The sequence below is a fragment of the Sciurus vulgaris genome (genome assembly GCF_902686455.1).
Source record: "Sciurus vulgaris genome assembly, chromosome: 16".
Taxonomy (NCBI): domain Eukaryota; kingdom Metazoa; phylum Chordata; class Mammalia; order Rodentia; family Sciuridae; genus Sciurus; species Sciurus vulgaris.
Window position 1 is genome coordinate 38,800,971 of NC_136477.1, and position 19,566 is coordinate 38,820,536.

General features: G+C 36.6%; 1 protein-coding gene across 3 annotated transcripts in view; it reads right to left on the reverse strand.

Annotated features, from left to right (window-relative positions):
- RARB (retinoic acid receptor beta) overlaps window positions 1-19,566 on the reverse strand; it is a 716,333-nt gene that overhangs the window by 479,146 nt on the left and 217,621 nt on the right. For 2 of the 3 annotated variants that reach the window (XM_079114292.1, XM_079114294.1), the window contains one exon: window positions 11,035-11,086. The exons of the other annotated variant lie outside the window; for it this stretch is intronic. The gene's annotated coding sequence lies outside the window, so the exon portion shown is untranslated. The remainder of the gene's footprint in view (window positions 1-11,034; window positions 11,087-19,566) is intronic. 3 annotated transcript variants of the gene reach the window in all.

Genomic DNA, 19,566 nt, shown 5'->3' on the forward strand with positions numbered 1-19,566 from the left:
GCCATGTCCTGGTGCATGATTGGAGCAATAATGTTGCAAACCAAGGAACTCCAGAGGTTGTTGGCATACAACCAGAAGCTAAGAAGAGGCAAGGACAGATTCTTCCTTACAGGTTTCAGGAGAAGGATGGCCCTGTTGGCACCTTGATTTCAGATTTGGAACCTCTAGAACCATCAGACAACACATTTATGTTATTGTAAGCTAAACCATCCATGTCATTTTGCTACAAGAGTCCTAGGATCTACAGTCATAATTTAACCTGAGTAATTTGCATCAGTAGTTGGGTCAGATGGTCTTCCCCTGCAGAGGCCAAGCCACAAAAATGCACTATTTATTTTGTAGCTAAACATTTGTGCATGAAATACTTGTTATGGAAGGGTCAAAACAGACTCAGTTGCCCCAGCAAAAAGATGGCTCAATCATTTAACTTTCCCTGCCGCCCTCCTGTTTCAGATGTTCCTTGAAGTATGCCAGATAAAACATCATGACAGTGTATATGCAAGAGTCTCACGGGCTGTCACGGGGCAATCCCACTGAGATTTACAGTGCCCTCACCTTGCATAGCCAGGCAGGTCTTCAGTGAGACATGGGGTATGTGAGGCCAACGTGGGAAACCAGACTGCTCTAGGAAGTGAGACTGGTCTGGGAAGTTTCCAGAGTTCTCTGGGTTCCCTGAGAACTCTATTCAATATGAAATCATTCCTTGTTTGGGTGGAAAGATGAAGGATATAAATTTGGTACAATATATGCCAGTTAATTCAACAAAATGTCAAACTGTCTGGGAAAGCCCTTAGAAAGGTTTACTTTCTGTGTCACCAAGGAACTGAGTGATAGGGTGGAAAGCACATGAAAATGAGATTTTCTCTAACTTCTGCCTACAGTGAATAAATCAGTGGGATTTTTCAAGTCCCCTAAATATCAATGAGTTTATTTCATAAACAGGCAAGTATTTACGGACTCAAAACATCTCTCTCCAGTCTTTCTTCTCTTCTCATTCCAGTCTAATTTCTTGCTTTCTTCTTTCCCCCATTCCTTACCCTCAGCTTTGCATAGCTATAGGGGAAAGACCTGACCATGGATCTCATATATCCTAGCTTCTAAAAGCCATGATGAGTAGGGGGGGAAGTCTTGACTCTTAAAAAAAAAAAAAAAAAAAGATTTAGTCTCCCTGCCCTGAACTGGGTTTAGGGTAATTGTGTATCTGCTTGAGGGCTGAATGCAGTCTCTAGCCTTTTTCATAAAGTTTATGGCCCTGGTGCCCCTTTAAAGGTCTCATGTGGCTGATTGATAGGCTCATTTCTGATACTAACCATAAAGAATTGGCCATCCTGAAGATAAGCCGTTCCTCCCCTGAGCATTACAGGAGGTAAAGGCAGGCCGCCATTATAGATGATGCCACTGTTATGGATGGCGTTTCTTTCCTCAATCAGATTCATCCTTCAGCAGTCCAGGCAGCTCTCTGTGCTGGGGGACTGCACCACAGGACATATCCACTCAGTCCAGTCCTTTTAGTTAATGGGTATCTAAGGATTAAAGCATCATCATGGATGAGTGGAGAAAGCAACAGTTAATACTTCTTTTCATAACTTCTGTTAATTTTCTCTTGGTGCCATTAACCCAAGTGAGCAGAACCAAGAATATGTAACATGAGCCTTTTTATTTACTCTAAGTATTCCCCAGAGATCACCACTTTAATATTGTCCTGTTTCCATCTCAATCTATCTTTTTCTCCTCATTTGAGTGTCTCTTAATGGGATAAGTGTGGTGATGGACGATGCTTATTTTTGCAACTTATATATTCTATACCTGAGATGTCTAGGTCAAAATAGCTTTTGAATTCTTAGAGAAAGGCAAAGGAGAGGAGGAAGGGAGAAAAGAAGGAAAGAGAAGATGAGTTGAAAGAGGGATGAGACATTCTTGGGATGGAGAGAGGAAGATGTTACGAATGTTTAATTCTTAAGAGTTAATTTCATAGAGCAAGGGGAGTTAAATTGTCCCTTTTCCAAAACTGACACAGAGAGAGATGCTGCAGAGAGCCAATATAACCTGACAGTCTACTGCTTGCAGGAAGCAGGGGCAGGAAAAGAACCAAAGAGTAGAAGGAAATAGAGCTGAAAAAACAGAGAAGCACATTTGCGAAGTATGAGTTGCCACAAAGATATTGCCTGGACACTTTTCACAGGGTAGATATGACTTGAGGACTAGCAATATTAGAGATAAGACATAGCCTATGAACATAAGGAACCCACCGTGGTTTGAAAAATGGGAACATTAGAACTATACATCAAGTAATTACATTTAAATGTTAAAGTGTAATAAAAGGCATGTAGAAATGGTTTCAGCACCTCTACACCCACACCTGTCTGGTTCCTTCTTGGCATTCCATCCTAAAATAGATCTTGTCAGTGTCTGACTTGATGGACCACTTCCTCCAGCTCAAACATCCTTTTCTTGTGATTTCTGTGTACGACATTACTTCTTTGTTTCTTTTGCAAGTTTAACTTCTCTTGTCAACTCTTAAACATGATTTCACCAAGGTTTGGTCCTGTGCTCACTTCTCTTCTCCATGCTCTTAGGCTGTGCCATTCAACCTTTGGCTTCAACTACACTCAAAAGATCTCTTCACTCCATTCTCTGCAGGCCAACTTCTGCTTCCACAATCATCATGTGGAACGTTTCCCTCTCCCAGCTGCCCATCCAGTATTAGCAACACCCTTGCTGGGGAATTTCTCAATGGGGTGGGTCTATCTTTATCTGTCAGTCAGGAACTATGCCACTTTTTAGTCGTGTGGTGTTTTCATTGTTCAACATGGTGTCTGGCATGTGTCCACTGGTTACTCAACTGATGTCTAGCACTGGGACAGGGCTTGGGGGAACAAACCAGAGTACCACTCTCCATACTGGCTCTGGGTCCCTCTGCAGCTGCACTGTGACCACAATCAAATGAATGTGCTAAGCTAGTTAATGAAAAGAATAGCTTTTCAGATGGTAATCTATTCGTTATGAGAGTTTCAAATAAAATGAGAAAAAAGGATTGGAGAATCATCTCTTGGTATTGATAGGGGTTGGTTCTAGGACTCATTGTGGATACCAAAACCTGTGGATGTCCTTTTGAGTCCCTTCTATAAAATGTGGAATATTTGCATTTAATCTATGCATAACCCCCTATACTTTAAATCATCTCTAGTTACTTTTAATATCCAACACAATGTCAAGGCTCTGTAAGTAGTTGTTGTACTACATTGCTTAGGCATAATGATAAGAAATATAAAGATCTGTACATATTCAGTCCAATTTTAAAAATATATTTTGGATATGTGGCTGGTTCAATCTGAGGATGCAGTACTCATGAATATGAGGGCTGATTGCATCTGGAATTAATAAAGATAACTTTTACTTTAAAAATTTTTTGTATTATTAGAATTTTCCACACTGTAGATACACTACTTTTATAATGAGGTCCTCTTAAAACTTGAAGTTCTTTTGAAATTAGCTTTACATATTGATGGGCGAGAGGTATATGCATGTACACGTGTAGATACACATGTGAGTGAAACACAGAGATCAGTGAGATAGAAAAGAGGAACTTTAACCAATAACTAGAATTCTACGAGTTGAAATTCCAGGAATTAGGACACATTCTTTCATTCTAAATCGTGTTGCCCCAATTCTTCCATCAACAAGCTTCCCAAATTGCTTTTGTTTGTAAGTGACTCTTAGTGGCAGGGGGTAGGGGAGGCAAAGAGAAATTGTATACTCAAATGGCCTGTCACTTCTTATTTTCAAGTATTAAAAACAGAAAAGTATTTACAGACACTAAATTTGATAGTAACGTGCTCTCTCAAATTTTAACTCAGTAAAAAAATCTTGATGATGAGGACCAGACACGGACATCCTAGTCAACTAATTGAAGCCATCAAAATAAACAACCCCTTATGAAAATGAAAATTGAATATCACAGTGGAGAAATTGAAAGTATGTTTTATCACAGGCAATTTATTATCTGACGACTTTGGAAAATGACAGGAAAATTATGTTTCTCACATTAAATGGAAAAGGCAAGAGTTTCTTTAGGCAACACAGTAATTATGAAACTTGGTCATTCAGAAAAAAAGAAATGTGCTTATTGTAGATTCTAGCACTGTCTGACTTTTTCTTCTTTGCATTTGGTTGGGAAAATAGCATTTTACTATGCTAATTAATGGATGACAGGAGAAAGCAGTACCAATCTATTTTCAAAACTTCTATCTTTATTACATAAAAGAGTGATTCCACGGAGCTACCTCAAAAAGCCATCAAAGTGTTAAAACTGTGGGGTGTACCAGGAAATAACAGCTTCCTTCTCCATTGGGATCAGAGCCAACAGCTACCCTGCCTCCATCCAGTTATCAAACTCTAACATAGTTCCTCCTGTACATGGTCCATGTGAGCTAGGTAGTGTGGGCCTTCACATCCTACCTAGCTCCTCTGCTATGGTACCAAATGTCACACTCTCATTTGATGGATTTCTAATCTCTGTCCACCGGGATAAGAAAAGCCATGAATTCTGGGCAGGCTGCAGGTGGAATTGTCATGTTCATGCCCATGTCTTGCTCAGAGTTGTTGATTGTATGTACAGCCACAGAAATCTTTACTAGAACGTCTGGTCCAGCTAGTGAAAACACTTCCATATTGCTTGAATTGGTGAAATACCAGCAGTGGTGCTCATAGCTAGTGATGCTTGTGTACTTCAAAAACTCATTTATTTTGCTACATTACTTCAATAACATTATCTGAATAACAAAACATATTGTTTTTCTTTTGAAATGGACTGCCAACCCAGTACCTGGCTTTTTAATGCTAACATTTCAGAAATCTAGAGTTTTGCAAAAGCACTACTTGATATAGGAAAGAAGTGGATGTAAACCAGGAGAATTCCAGATACTTTGCAAAGGATTTTAATAATTAAAGTGATTAAAAAAGTCTTCATGATAATATAGGAGTGATCACAGAAACTTTAACAAATACATAATGTTCTAGAATAGTACTTAAAATCAAATGCAATTAAGTAAATTGTTTTCCTCCTGTTTTTCAAGTAAATAAACTCATTGACTATGGCATTGGAGTGGCTACCTTGGTATCGGACAGTGTCTTTGAGTGAAATATTCCTGCGACTAGGAAGGCTGACCCATGTGGCAGTGATCTGGGTACAATATTTAGAACTGCAAGTCTAGTTGGGAAAGACAGACACAGGGCCCTGCCACCTTTTAGCTAGGTGGTCTCAGAATCTTAGTTTCCTAAAATATAATTTGGAAAAAAAAAAACCACATTTGCTTCTAGTACATAAAATACTATCAAATAAAAGGATTAATTCCCTACCTAAGTTTTACAATAGTGCTGGGTGAAGCTTCCTCCTCCCATGGTCCCTCCCCAACTCTCAGAAAAATTAAGTACGTGAGTCGTGAACATGACTTGTTAACTCTATAAGGGAGTTCCAGGAGCACTAAGCAGGAGTCCCTTTTCTGGATAACTTACAACTGAAGGTAAGAAAATAAAAAAATCTTTTTTAAAAAAATGCTGCTTTTGATTGCTGATGTCATGGACATTGGCAAGAATATTGCAGCTGTACATCAAAAAGATATTTTAGGAATAAGTCAGCATAAGAATAAAATAGAGCTCTCGTAAAATTGAGAGATCTCTTTTGTATCAAAGTATATTTATGAGGTAATATTTCAACAGAAATGGAGAAAAAATGGAAATCCATCGCCATTATATTACTATTTTGTTGAGATGGCAATCTTATAATGAAATCTGAAATTCCAGCTCTCATATCCTAAAGTGGATGTCTGCTTGCTTTAATCTTGGTTATCATTATAATATTGAAGCAATCACCAAAATTAGCTTTGACGTTTACAAAAAGGCAGGCTGGGTTCAAATCTTCTTCTTCATGTAATCCCTTCTCTAGTTCTGTGGCTGCCCCGACAACCAAAGTTCAAGAACACCCAATTACAACCAGAAATGAGGTGAGGATTGTGATTTGGTATTTGGTACTTAAAGTCTTTCCTAATAGTCTCACTAAGTCAAAACAGAGTTCTGAATTCTGGTTCAGCTCTTCCAACTATAATTTCTGATTTGCTCCTTAGAGGTGAGAAGGAGGAGGAGGAACCAAAGTTCTGTTCTCTTGAGGCTGAATCTGAAAATGAGACCATGGTGATCCCCTGCAAGGTCCTAACCTCTGGGTTCTGTTTCCTGTTGAGAAACAAGTGTTTAAAACCTGGTGGTCTATGGACCCCTCTGAACGCAAAGATTTCACGCCTGTAGAGAGTTTAAGCTAGTACTTCGGCTTCTGCTCTTCAAATCCCACTGTATGAATATGCGTTTGTCCAAGCAACTCTCACTGTCGTTAAGTGTTTTTATTTAAATTTGCACGCTTTTTTTTTTTTTTTAACTTTATTAAACACAGTTAAGATGGACAAGTCATAGCACTGCCACAAATAGGACCCTGTCTTGTCTTATCAAATAAAAGGAAAAGGATGCAAATGAACAAGACAGAGGCAAAACAGTGTCATTGAGTACTGGTTGAAGGCGCAGCCTAAGCAAAGCTGTGAGTCTCAGCACTGGGATCTCTCTGTTAGGAAGAGCTATAGTGTGCAAGGCCATCGAACTTCCTTTGTTTCCAGTACTTTTGGAGAACCAAAAGGGGAATAAACTAATTTCCTTACTACAGGACTTAATATGATTGCAGGTACCACCTCTGGGAAAATGTCTGTGACTACTAAAAGATTATTCAATGCTTTCACACTCAACTCCAGACCCCTGAAGCACAGACACTGGTAACATTTCTTACTCTTTGTCTCTGAGAAGCTCTCGGAAGTTGTCTTCATTCACACAATTCTCATCTTTTTGTTGTCTGAAAAGTGACAAAAAAAAAAAAAAAACTTCGTGGACTCCATGAACTGTGTATCCCCAGTCTCCTCATTGTGAATTTTAAAAATGCACACTTGAAAAAAAATCTTTATGGGGACATCATTCACATATTATATGATGCACTCATTTCAAACATACAATTCAGTAGTTTCAGCATATTCACAGAGTTTTGCAACCATCACCAGAATTTAATTTTAGGACATTTTACTTTCCCACAAAAAAGAAGCCTCATACCTATTAGTAGGAATAAATTCCCATCAGACCCATCCTGGCCCCAATTGTAGGTAACCAAAATTCTCTTTCAGTCTCTATTAATGTGTATGCCCTGGACATTTATTTTGGAGGGGGTGGGGGGGTTACCCAGGATTGAACTCAAGGGCACTTGACCACTGAGTCACATCCCTAACCCTATTTTCTATATTATTTAGAGACAGGGTTTCACTGAGTTGTTTAGTACCTTGCTTTTGCCAAGGTCAGCTTTGAGCTTGCTATCCTCCTGTCTCAGCCTCCTGAGCTGCTGGAATTACAGGTGTGCATCGCAGAGCCCAGATGGAATTTTCTTATAAATCAAGTCATAACAGTGTTATTTTGTGATTGGTTTCTTTTTACTTAGCATAGTCTTTAAGGTTGGTCCAGGTTATAGTTTGTATTGGTACTACATTTCTTTTTAATGTTGAATAATATTCTGAGTTATGGAAAAACCATGTTTTTATTTATTCATTCATCAGATGGTAGACATCTGGGTCATTTCCCCTTTTTGACTATTATGAACATTTCTGCTACCAACATGTGTTTAGGAGTTTTGTATGGATGTCTGTTCTCAGTTTTCTTGGTTACATCCCTAGAAGTGAAACTTCTTGAAGAAGTGCATTTTTCATGAAAACTTTAAGAGTAATATATCAAAACAACTTTACAATCAAGCAGCACAAGAATAAAATAATCCATGTATCTATTATCTTTTTGTTCTACTTTTACTCTTCTATTTTCCATGTTTATCTATTTATTTTATTTGAAAAACAAAGTAAAAAAGCACCTATAATTAGAACATGTATTAAAAATAATAGAAAACAAGTGGATGGAACTGGAGAATATTCTGCTAAGTGAAATAAGCCAATCCCAAAGATCCAAAGGCTGTTTTCTCTGATATGAGGATGCTAATTCACAATGGGGGGCAGGGGAGAATAGAAGTATTTTTGTACTAGACAGAGGGGAGTGAAGGGAGGAGAAGGGGCAAGGAGGTAGGAATGAGAGTAGAATGAATCTGGCATGATTATGCTATATACATATATGATTACATGACCTGTGTAACTCTACATCATGTACAACCAGATGAATGAGAAGTTATACTCCATTTATGTATGAGGTGTCAAAATGCATTCTACTGTCATGTATAATTACTTAGAACAAATAAAACATATTAAAAAATAAAAAAATAATAGAAAACAAAATGGGTCATCTACCACCCACTCCTTTAATTCCATACCTGGAGACAAGCATTATTAAAACTATTGTTTTGAATACAAATAAAATTATGCTACCTATGAGGCTTGCATTTTTCACTTCCCATGGATGTATTTCCATTTCACCTGATGTAGATTTATTGCATTTTAATGAGAATTATAGATTATTTCATTATACCAATATAGTGATTAATTTATCCATCCTTCTATTTTATTTTTTCTACTATAAAGTACAAGGAACATCTTGAACACATTGTATCTTATGAACCTGAGCAATTATACAGACTTCCTGAGAAGTGAGGCAGTTGGGTTTTAGGATGCCTGTAATTGAAATTTTAATAGATATTGGCCATTTTTCACTCTAGGAAAAGTTATTTCACTCCACATCCCACTAACAATGAGAGAGAGTTCAGATTTCCCCATGGTCTCGCCATTGCTAGATATTATAAAGGACTCATTTTGCCAGTAGAAGGCAAAACACAGTCTAAAATAGAAAATTCAGTTTTTATATGTATTCAAATCTTAGTGTATTTGAATACTTTTTTCATTTTGTGTACAGGTCATTGATATTTCTTCTGAGGATATCTAATTGATATTATGTGACTATTTTTCAACTGAATTGTTTATATTATCCTTAATGGATTTGTTTACATAAATATGTTCTATTTTTGTTTCCAAAAATGTTTTAGCTTTATTTTTCCTTTGCCATAAGGATATTTTATATTTTTATGTTCCCCATTCTCTCTTCACTGATCCTTGATTCTACTATTAATTTCCTATTAAATTGAAAGAACATTTTTATCCTTTGTTAAAAATCCCAACATATAAATTTCCTTCTGGACTATACTCTGTTCCACTGACCTCTTTGTTCTTTAGCCAGTGCCAAAATATTTTAATTACTTAAATTTTATTGGAACATGTGCTACAATATTAGGTTGGGCAAGTTGTTTTTACAAAAATGTCTCAACTATATTCACATACTTATTCTCACAAATGAACAATTTATTAACTTGAATCACTTAACAATTTTTCTCTATTGGCCACAGGCATTATTGATAACATTTAACTAGAGTAAAATGCTATTTTCTTCAAAATATAAAATTAAGGGGATCTATATATTGGTGTTAAACTGCAAGAATAAATTAATAAAATTCTTACTACAACAATAAATCAATAGAATTATTTTAGTTTAGGTTAGGGTGAAAGAAGCTAAGTCTGAATTCCTAAAAAACAACAACAAAACAAAACAGAAGGAAGCAGTCTATGCTCAAATCTTTAAGTACCCAACTGAAAGTTTTACTACACTAAGCAGAGAAGAAAACGAAGTCATCTAGTCGTAAAAAATACATTAAATTCCAAATGAATTAGAAAAGGCAATAAAGTTATTTGGAAGTGCTATAGAAATTGTCTTAAAAACAACCAATGGAACTCACCAATGGGGTCACTCAAAAATTAAATAAAAATATCATTGCAGTAGGGCAAATTTATAGTTAGGCATCATTATAGTCATTTCTTATTTTCTCCCAATACATTTTCATGTTTTCCTTTAATATTCTTTGTACATACTTATCTTCCCAATAAAAAATAATGAAGGAAATGATGGGCAAATGAAATTTTATTTTCAACATAATTAGATTTCCCCTCTCAAAAATCTTCTATCTTTTTAAATCACTGTGAATTAAACTATAGTGTTTCCTTTATTGCAAAAGTTCCATGCCAAGCAAGTTAATCCTTTCTCAGGAAACATCCAGACCATTCTGGCATAGTTATATCTACCCAACCTTTGCCAGCAGTTTGAAACACAACTTTGAAGAGAATCTTTGTCATAGAATCTTTGACTTACTGAGATAACAGTAAATGTTGCCATTCCTTCTTTGCTTAAATGTTTCATCCATGTGAGTATATAAATTTTGTGTTTACCCTCATCCCACAGTGAAGAGAACATTCATTCCTACCTACCCATGTGATTTACATAAATTATTTGATTTAATCTTTACAATAGCCCTCGGATCTCGAGTATTAGTGCCTATACTTTATTCATCAGGCCATTGAAACTACTTACCTTATCCAAAGTCACACCTAATAACAAAAACTCAAACCTGGTTTCCTGCTATCTATACCAGGGATGTAAACCATGCTTCCTCTGCAAGCTACATGGTTTACTTAAGTAATTTAACTTCTTTTACTTCTATATTTCAGAAGTTAGCTGCTAAGTAAAATGTACTAGGCAAATGTTGCCTGCTTTTTTTTTTTTTAATAAATGAAGTTTTATTGGGACATTGGCACACTATTTGTTTACATATTTTCTGTAGCTGCTTTTGCAGTACAACAGCAGAGGGGACGGGTTGTGAAAGAGATTGTAGGGTCCACAAAGTCCGAAATGTTCGCTTTCTGCCACTACGAAAAAGTTTGTCAGCCTTTGCTCTATTCCACCTACATGTTAGCTAAGAGAGTATAAGACACTCTAGCTATCCAAGATATATGCAAAAGGGCAGTATCTATAATATTTTTTTCATGTAGTATAATTCCAATTTGGAGAAAAAAAGGAACATATACACACTTTTAAAAATGTACATGACAAGTTATGGTTGTACTTGAGGTGTTCGACTATAGGGAAATTTCATATTGAAAAATATTTTTTAATTAATTGATTTCTGCTGTCACTTACCAGGTTTGGATCTTTGAGCAAGTCACTTCATCTCTGCAGTATGCTATTTCATCTGTAAAATGAAGGGCTTGATTAGACAGCCTTCCAAATTTCTTTTAATTCTAACATCTGTCACTGCAGTTAACATAGCCACTCAATTTTCTGGGTATCATTTAATTTTGGTAACCACTGGTAATAGAGAAAGATGTTTGTCAGGGATCCTGTGATTTAACATTTTCCATTTATCATTTCTAGCAGAAGGCATAGACAACTCACTTCTTTCAGATTGTGCCACTTTAATCTCCTTTGAGGGACTAGCTCCAGGAATTCTGAGATACCACCAAATTTATCACATTCAACCTAAAAATTGATTTCTTAGAGATTACAGCTAAGTCTGATTTGGGGGGACAAGGAATTTCCTATTTTGATTTTATTCTTTAAGACTTCTTGTTGTATCCATTCTGTTACTTGTGCTCTCTTTTTTAATATGTTGCTCTGCTTTTTCTGAACAGCATGACCTTGAACTTTGTCTTCAGAATGCTCCTATATTAAGAAATTTCCATTTCCTCTAAATTTGATTGTTTCCAGTTTTATTGCAAAAGCAACATTATGAATATTAAAGCACTATTAAATATATATTATAATTTCACAAGAAATAGGAAAGTGTAGAACACTGGGGGTTTTTTGTTGTTGTTGTTTTGATTTTTTTAGTCATTTTGTGACCGTTGAAATGACAATGTTAAAAATCAAAACAAGTACCTAGTAAAAGTGAAGTATGGTAAGAGTGTGCCTGGTTCCAGCGAGTGAAAATCCACAACATCGTGGGCTTGAGGGGGATATTTTCATCATATATCCAAAGCCTCAGGAGTTTCACCAAGCAATTCCACTCTCAGGAGTGTGCCCTGAGGAAATAATTAAAATAAGGAAAGAGATAGACTTGCCCCAGTATTTATAAAAGTGAAAAAATGAAAATAACTTACATGTACATAAATAGAGGATTGAACTAACTCAACTGAAATAACAAATTAAATATGCAACCATTAAAATTATATTATAAACATGTAAAAGATCATAGGAGAGAATCTCCATTTAAAGAAGTGGGAAATGACTATAAAATCGTGTATGCACTAGAATTTTATTTCTTGTACAAATGCATAAGATGCATGTGTCAAAAATTGAGAATACTGGACAAAAGGTTAAGACTAGTTACTGCTTGGTGGTAGAATTATCAGTTATTTTTGGATTTCTTTTTAACTTCCAAGTTTTTTTGTATTGATCCCATGTTACAGTATTGTAAGATTTAGAAGCTATGAACTATAAAGGTAATTTTTGAATGTCTAGACCTATTTGGAACCAATCACTTCAAAAATTCGAGAAACATTGTTTTATTAGAAATAATTTTGATCTACTACATAATGAATAGTTTTTATTTGTATAAAATAAAAATTAATAATGAACAATAAAGTGAATAAGATAATAAGATTATCTACCTCCTCAAGTCCCTCTCTTTCTTTATAGATACCCAGTCCTTAATTTTCCAGCATTTTTTCCCTTTTTCTGCAAGTTTAACAATTGAATTTCTTTGTTTTTTCACTTGGTTTTCACCCACTAAATTGCGTGAGGAGAAGGACTGTATTTTAATTTATGTTTTGGTTCATTTAGTAGAGATTTCATTAAATATTTGTTCAATGGGAAGAAAAAAGAACAAAGTTATGACTTTTAACAACTTAAAATCCAAAGTCATTAGCTTGGAAAGATTCTGTAACCTGTGTGACCCAAGGTTGGTAGACTCTTCCCTGAACTTGGAGCTGATACAACCCAATCACACAAAAGCCAAGGGCGCTATATCAACATTCAGTATGTTGATGAAAAACAAGACCATCAATCATGATGATTTAGGCAAAGTTAACCTTCTTTACCTGTACTGTCATTATTTAATTTTATGCCTTTAAAAGATTGCATCTGATAAATCAACCATAATCAAAACTTTGAACTCTAAATATAATTAACCAAATAGCAACCCAGTACCATTTAGGTGAAAGTTAATGGACAGAAAGTTTATGCTCCAAGTCAATTTTTATAACCTTGGCAAAGTGGAGGTGCATAATTAAATGCTGGCGTGTGTGGTGTCAAGAGGGAAAAAGTTTAATTCAGAGAAATAAAATATAATACTAATTGTTCAGGATTGTATCTTTGTATCACCTATAAAGACAGATTTCCAGTGCAAATTAATAGTGTAGGCAATCTATTTCTTAAGCATATATACTATATAAATCATTCTCATCTGAGTAATAATTCAATTTCTTTAAAAGCTTTTTTAGAGGACTTTATTGGTTAAGCTCCGAATACATTGTCCATGGTAAAAATATTAAATTGCTTTTTAAATAATTAATTCAAATAACTGTCCAATGGCCAGAGACAAAGGCATTTGGACTAATCTACCTCTAGTAAATCTGAATAAAGTTTCATGATATTCCTAAATCATAAAAGCAAGCACAAATGTAATTAAAAGGCCAAGAAATTGAAGGAACAGAAGTCCTTCTCAGTTTTCCTCTGAAGTTGCTCTCATCCCATAGGATCCACAAATGAGTCTTTCCTAGGCCAAGCCTCCAAAACAAAAACCGAAGCAGAAAGTTACTGAATTAGCTGGCACAATGCAGTCAGCAAGGCAAGCCGACCTTAATGAATTGAGGCTTTACTTTTGTACCTATTTTTTATTATGATTTTTCTAAGAGATTAAGAAATAAAAATTTAGTCTCTAGGATAAGTATTTTGTTTTGAATTTTACACAGGAAAACGTGGCTAGGATACCAACCCAACCCCCATTCCCAAATATAACTAGAAAAATTAGGGAGATAACCCCAAGTTTCTTAATGATGAAGCATCGTACATTCAGTCATAATGTGTACATGAGAACGCTTATTGCAAAAGATTCTTAAAACTCTATTCCTACTGGTTGATAACTGCCAACAAGAGCTATTTTGTGTGTTGAATGCAACAAGCATAGACGTTTCTGGCAGACACATTTAAAATGCTTAAACGAAACAGCAGGATCACTTAGGCTCAGTCCATAAGCACCAAGACTAGAAGTTAAGGCTTTCAATGATCTGCCTGATTGTAGATGGCAAGAGAAAAAGTCCATGCCCTCGCATATGGGGGTGGGGGGCGGATGGACACAACTAGAGAGCTCTACCATGAAATACAATTTTGGGAAGATCTAACAAGAAAAGTTCACATACTCATGGCATGGTTTATTTTAAGGCTTAGTAATTAGTGCTGTATTCAATCAGTTTACATGGACTTTACTGGGTTGCTGGCCATTAAGGAGGTTTTTCTCTAATGATTGAGGAGAGGCAACAGACAGATTGCACAAAAATAGTATTTTATCTTTAAGGGACAAATAACACACTCTTCCGAATAACTAAATGATTTCTATCCTCCCAAAATGTACCTGGAAAAACCATCAGCAAAAATAAGGTTTTAGAGGTGTCAGAGAGAGAATATTACAGACTTAAAATATGAGAACTAAACCCCAGATTCAAATACTGATTTTGTTCTAAGTAGTTACACGTGACAGTAGAATGCACTTTGACATCATACACGAATGGAGTATAAGTTCTCATTCTTCTGCTTGTTTATATGAGAGGATACAATTCCAACATTTCTGAGAAAGTGAAAGGCACTAAGGTTTCAGTCCCTAGAGTTATTTGGGGGAAAGCTTCCAGGTTTTCCCACTATTAAAAATATACATTATGTAAGTGCACTAGTGGCATTAAAATCTAGCATTTCCCTTTTTTTTTTTTTTAAAGCCTCAAAGTATGTTGGGCATCTCTGTTCACAGCAATGCATTAAAATTTATTTTACCCCTTTGGATGGCTGCATAGAATTTTCTTGCACAGCTTTTCTTTGAGGGGGAGGTGATCACAATGTTCTCATCTTTTTTGTGCTGGTGGTGACACAAGCATGTATGTGTACCCAAACTCAAGGAACTGTACATGTCAAACAGATGCATTTTATTTGATGTAAATTGTGTCTCAATAGAACTGGTTCAAGAAAGCTAATCCCTCTTTGAAGTTTCTACTTTGGCCATGTAAAATAAATCATTAAAGCAAAAAAAAATATGTGGTTTGGATTCTCTTATTTTACATACATGTATATAAAACATAAGCAAATATATATATTTAATGCAATGCACTGCGATACATGTAAATACATACATTGTATATGTATTATGTATATGCATATATCATATACACATATGCATATATATATGATTTTCATTACAATGAAACTCACAAATGATATAAACTATTGCTCTGGAGCAGAGTCCTAACTTTTATTCTTTTATTTAAAAAATTTTGTGTGTTAACTGGGGATCAAACCCAGCAAGGTCTCACACATTCTAGGCAAACACTCTTCCACTGAGCTATAACTTCAGCAAAATCCTAACTTTCAAACACATGGTAAGAATTCAGTGGATTCAAGTACTTTTCACCATATACAGTAGTCTCCCTTTGTCTGCAGGGAATACATTTCAAGATGCCCAGTAGATGCCCAAAACCTTGAACCCTATATGTTTTATATATGTATATGTCAATACTAGATATATTATATATGTATACACAGATAATATATGTGCATGTACTATACACATGCACACACACACACCCACATACCTATGATAAAGCTTAATTTATAAATTGAACAAGATATTATCAATGATAACTTACTGTAGACCTTAGCAACATCAGCATGCAATTTTCCCCCCTCAACTTGAGCACATTTTTACCTTTTCATTAAAGGCAACACTTTTTGACTTCCCTCTGGCATATCCAACAAGACACCATCACCTCCCTTGCACTTCTGAGCCATGTTTAAGTAAAACGATCATTACTTAAACACAAGCACTCAGGGTCATAGCCATTGATCTGATAACACAGATGGCTACAAACTGACCGACATACAAGGTACATTGGGATACACTGGAAAATAGAATGATTCCTGCCCCAGGACCAAGTGAAATGGCCACTTAAATTGCAACATGTGATTTAAAAACCTGTGAATTACTTCTTCACTTTGCATTTAATATTTTTGGACCACAGTTGACTGTGGGTAACTGAGACTTCAGAATCAGAAATCGCAGATGAAGGGTAATTACTGCAATGTTCTGTGATCTGGGAAATTTCCTACCTATGTCCTAACTGTATTTATGCACACCTTTAGGCATTTAGACATTCATTGTTGCTAACTCTTAGGCTACTGGGCAAATTGTGTTCACAAGTGTATTTTGGGGGTAGCACCCTTCAAGATTGAATTCATTGCTTTCAGGTGGGAATATGTCTCTGGGATTTCAGAGTCTCTCCTTTCCCCTGCTGCCAAAGACTGAGCCATTCGAGAGCTTTCTCTCCTTGATGCTATCTGCCTGGCCTCTCTGAAGGCAATTGAGATGGCGCCTCTTCTCATTTGTTTCCTAACTGAGCTGCCTACCACATATGGAGCCTTTCTGGCCAGCCTGTTTTCAGCAGAAAATTGGTTTCTTGGTCCCTTGGAAATCAAGTTCTGAATCAAGAATGCCAGAAGATGGGCATGGTTTCCTAGCACAGTGATAATGAGTTTTTCAGTGTTGCCACAGATTGTTAAAACGAAAACTGTCCCCAAAGCATTTGAAGATACTCAGAGTATGTGATATGGCTGATATGGCAGATGCTGCCCATGTTTCCCCAGATCCCACTACCATCTCACCACAAGCCAGTTCCTCATGCCCTTACCCATCCAAGAGCCAGCACCTGTGACTGTTGGTAGATCAGCACCCAGAAGAGATATAAACACAGCAACTTCTTGTCCCTGATTAAGATGGTTCTGGGGTATGCCCTGCACTAACTAGAGCAGAATGGAACCAAAGTTACCCTCTGCATAACTTTGTTGGAGACCACTCCCTGTATGGTCTCATTCCCTTTACAGTCCCCTCTTCACCCTAACTTTTCCTCATTACCTTCACTGAAACCTCTTCACAAGCTCTGTATCCAGGGAAACTTAACAGTTTTCAGAAGTGACAAGGAAGAAGGCTAAAGGGTGAATAACTCTTCCAGAGACCTGTGTTATTCCAATAAAATGACTCAGTGGGGATCTGTATGAGTTACAGAGTATGTACCATCCCTGTACATAGGGATGCTCCTCAATCTAGAATATGGTTAAGACTTGATAAACCCCTTAGTTGAATATGCATTTAATACATCTGTTATGGTTTGAATGCTCCCTCTAAAACTTATGCTCAAATTTAATTTCCCACTGGGATGGTATTGGGAAGTGGGACCTTTGAGAGGAGATTGACTTGTGAGGGCTCCACCCTCCCAAGAGGATCATACCCTTATCAAGAAGTGATTTATCACAGGAGTGACTGTTACCCAAGTGAGTTCTCTTTCACACAGATATTTTCTTGCTTTTGCACTTCCTTTTTGTACTTGTCTTTCCACCACATTATAATGAAGCATGAAGCACTTGCCAGATGCTGGCGCCATGTTCTTGGACTTGCCGGCCTCCAGAACCATGAAAAATCTCTTTTCTTTATAAATCTACCAGTCTCAGGCATTGTGTTAGAGCAGCAGGAAATAGACTAAGGTGGCACCTAACCTACCAAGTGTCATACCTCAACCTAGCCAAAAGTAAGCATGCTCAGAACACTTATACTAGCACACAACTTTGCAAAATCATCTAAAACAAAGTCTATTTTGTAAGAGTATTGATTATCCCAAGCACTATTGAATAGAAGTATAAAAAAGAAAAACAAAACAAAAAAACCCAAAAAACCAAAAAACAAAAACAAAAAAACTCGCTCGCAACACAGCACTCTGTTGTTGTTTATTCTGTGATTCTGAGGATGACTGTGACTGTGACTTGCTCCCACAGCCAGGCATCTTGAGTACAGTACCATGTATGACTAGCCCAGGAAAAGATCAAAATTCATAATTCAAAGTATGGTTTTTACTGAATGTGTGTCACTTTTGCTCCACAGTAAGGGTGAAAAAATCTTAAGTCTGAACCATCCTAAGCTGGAGACTGCCTGTGTATTGTAATTTCAATTCTTAAGGGCTCTCAGTACATAAATCAGTTACACAATGATGCTTGTTGTCAATAGCTGAACCACTTGTCATATGCATGTACAGTTCTTGGCAGCAGGTACTCCGAGACAATGCCAACTTTGTAACAATATGCAAAAGTTTTCTATGGCTGTCAATAAACTCAGAATCTCTCACAAGGTCAGCTTCATCTTTTGTTTTGCTTTAAATTCAGTAAATGACAGGATTAATGTACAGCCCCAAATCTCAACATGAACACGTCTTTAAAATTTTGAATAATATATCTGAAACTTTGACTTTTAATTTGTTACTCTTGAGAATTGCTTTCTGGCAAAAGCAGAATGAATAAATGCTAATGATCTAGAAGACCCTGGTTCAGAGACTGGTGTTACAATTTTCTAATCCATGAAGTATTTAAAGACTGATGAGACAGTACATTATATCTGCATGGTAATTTAGTTCAGAAGTTCACAATTATTTTATTTTCAATATTAATTGCTTTTGTCTCTCAATAAATGACTCTGTAGGAAGTGGAATTCAATTTCATTCATTTTCAATAATCGAGATTGCTTTGAACTAGCTCAATAACTCTCTGCTCCTCTTGGCCTTCGATATATTGCTGGTGGTAGCACATAAATAATCTGGGTTTTCTTTTCAGATTCCTAAGCAGGGCTGGCTGGCCTTTGGCAAAAGAGCTAAATAGACACAGTTTTCTCTGCACATTCCCACCCTTATTGCTTTGTCCACTTCAGCATCCACAGTCCCTCTGCTTCTCAGATTTCTCCTGCCCTGCTTCCTCCCAGGGGCAAATGGTAGGAAAAATATATTCACACTGTTGAGATTTCCAGCTTCCCTGCCTTTGCTCATCCTGTACCCTGTCTGAAGTAGCCGTCTGCCTGCATATCTAAACATAGAAAGGCACAGTTCACACAAAAGACCACCATCTCCACAGAGCCTCCAGAGACCCCCACTAGGTAGACTTAGAGGTACTCACATGGCTCTTTCCCCTAGTTGACTACAGTTTCCCAAGATTATCAACCACGAGTCATTCATCCATATATTTCATGGAGTGCTTAGCTATATTCCTTGACCTCCCACCCCAAGAAAAGTCTGAATGAACAAACCAACCAAAGGATGAATTAAGGAGTATTTAGTTTGACAGAGGTTGATCTAAGACTATTTTTTAACCACATGACCTATTTTAATTATTGCAACACAAGTCTCACTAATTAACCTCAGAGGCTTGTTTATACATACTAGTAACCCTGACCAAGTGTACTAGAACTGTGTCAACATGGATCCCCATTTGGCCCCCACTAGACTGGGAATTCCTCAAGAGCAAGGGGAGCCTTCTGCAGCAGGTCCAGTGCAGGAGCTCAGGCCATTTCTGCAGAATGAACAAGATCATGGTGTCCTGTGATTTCAACAGTTTGCTTTTCCCAAGGATACATTTCAAGACGTTTATAGGCAGGGACTT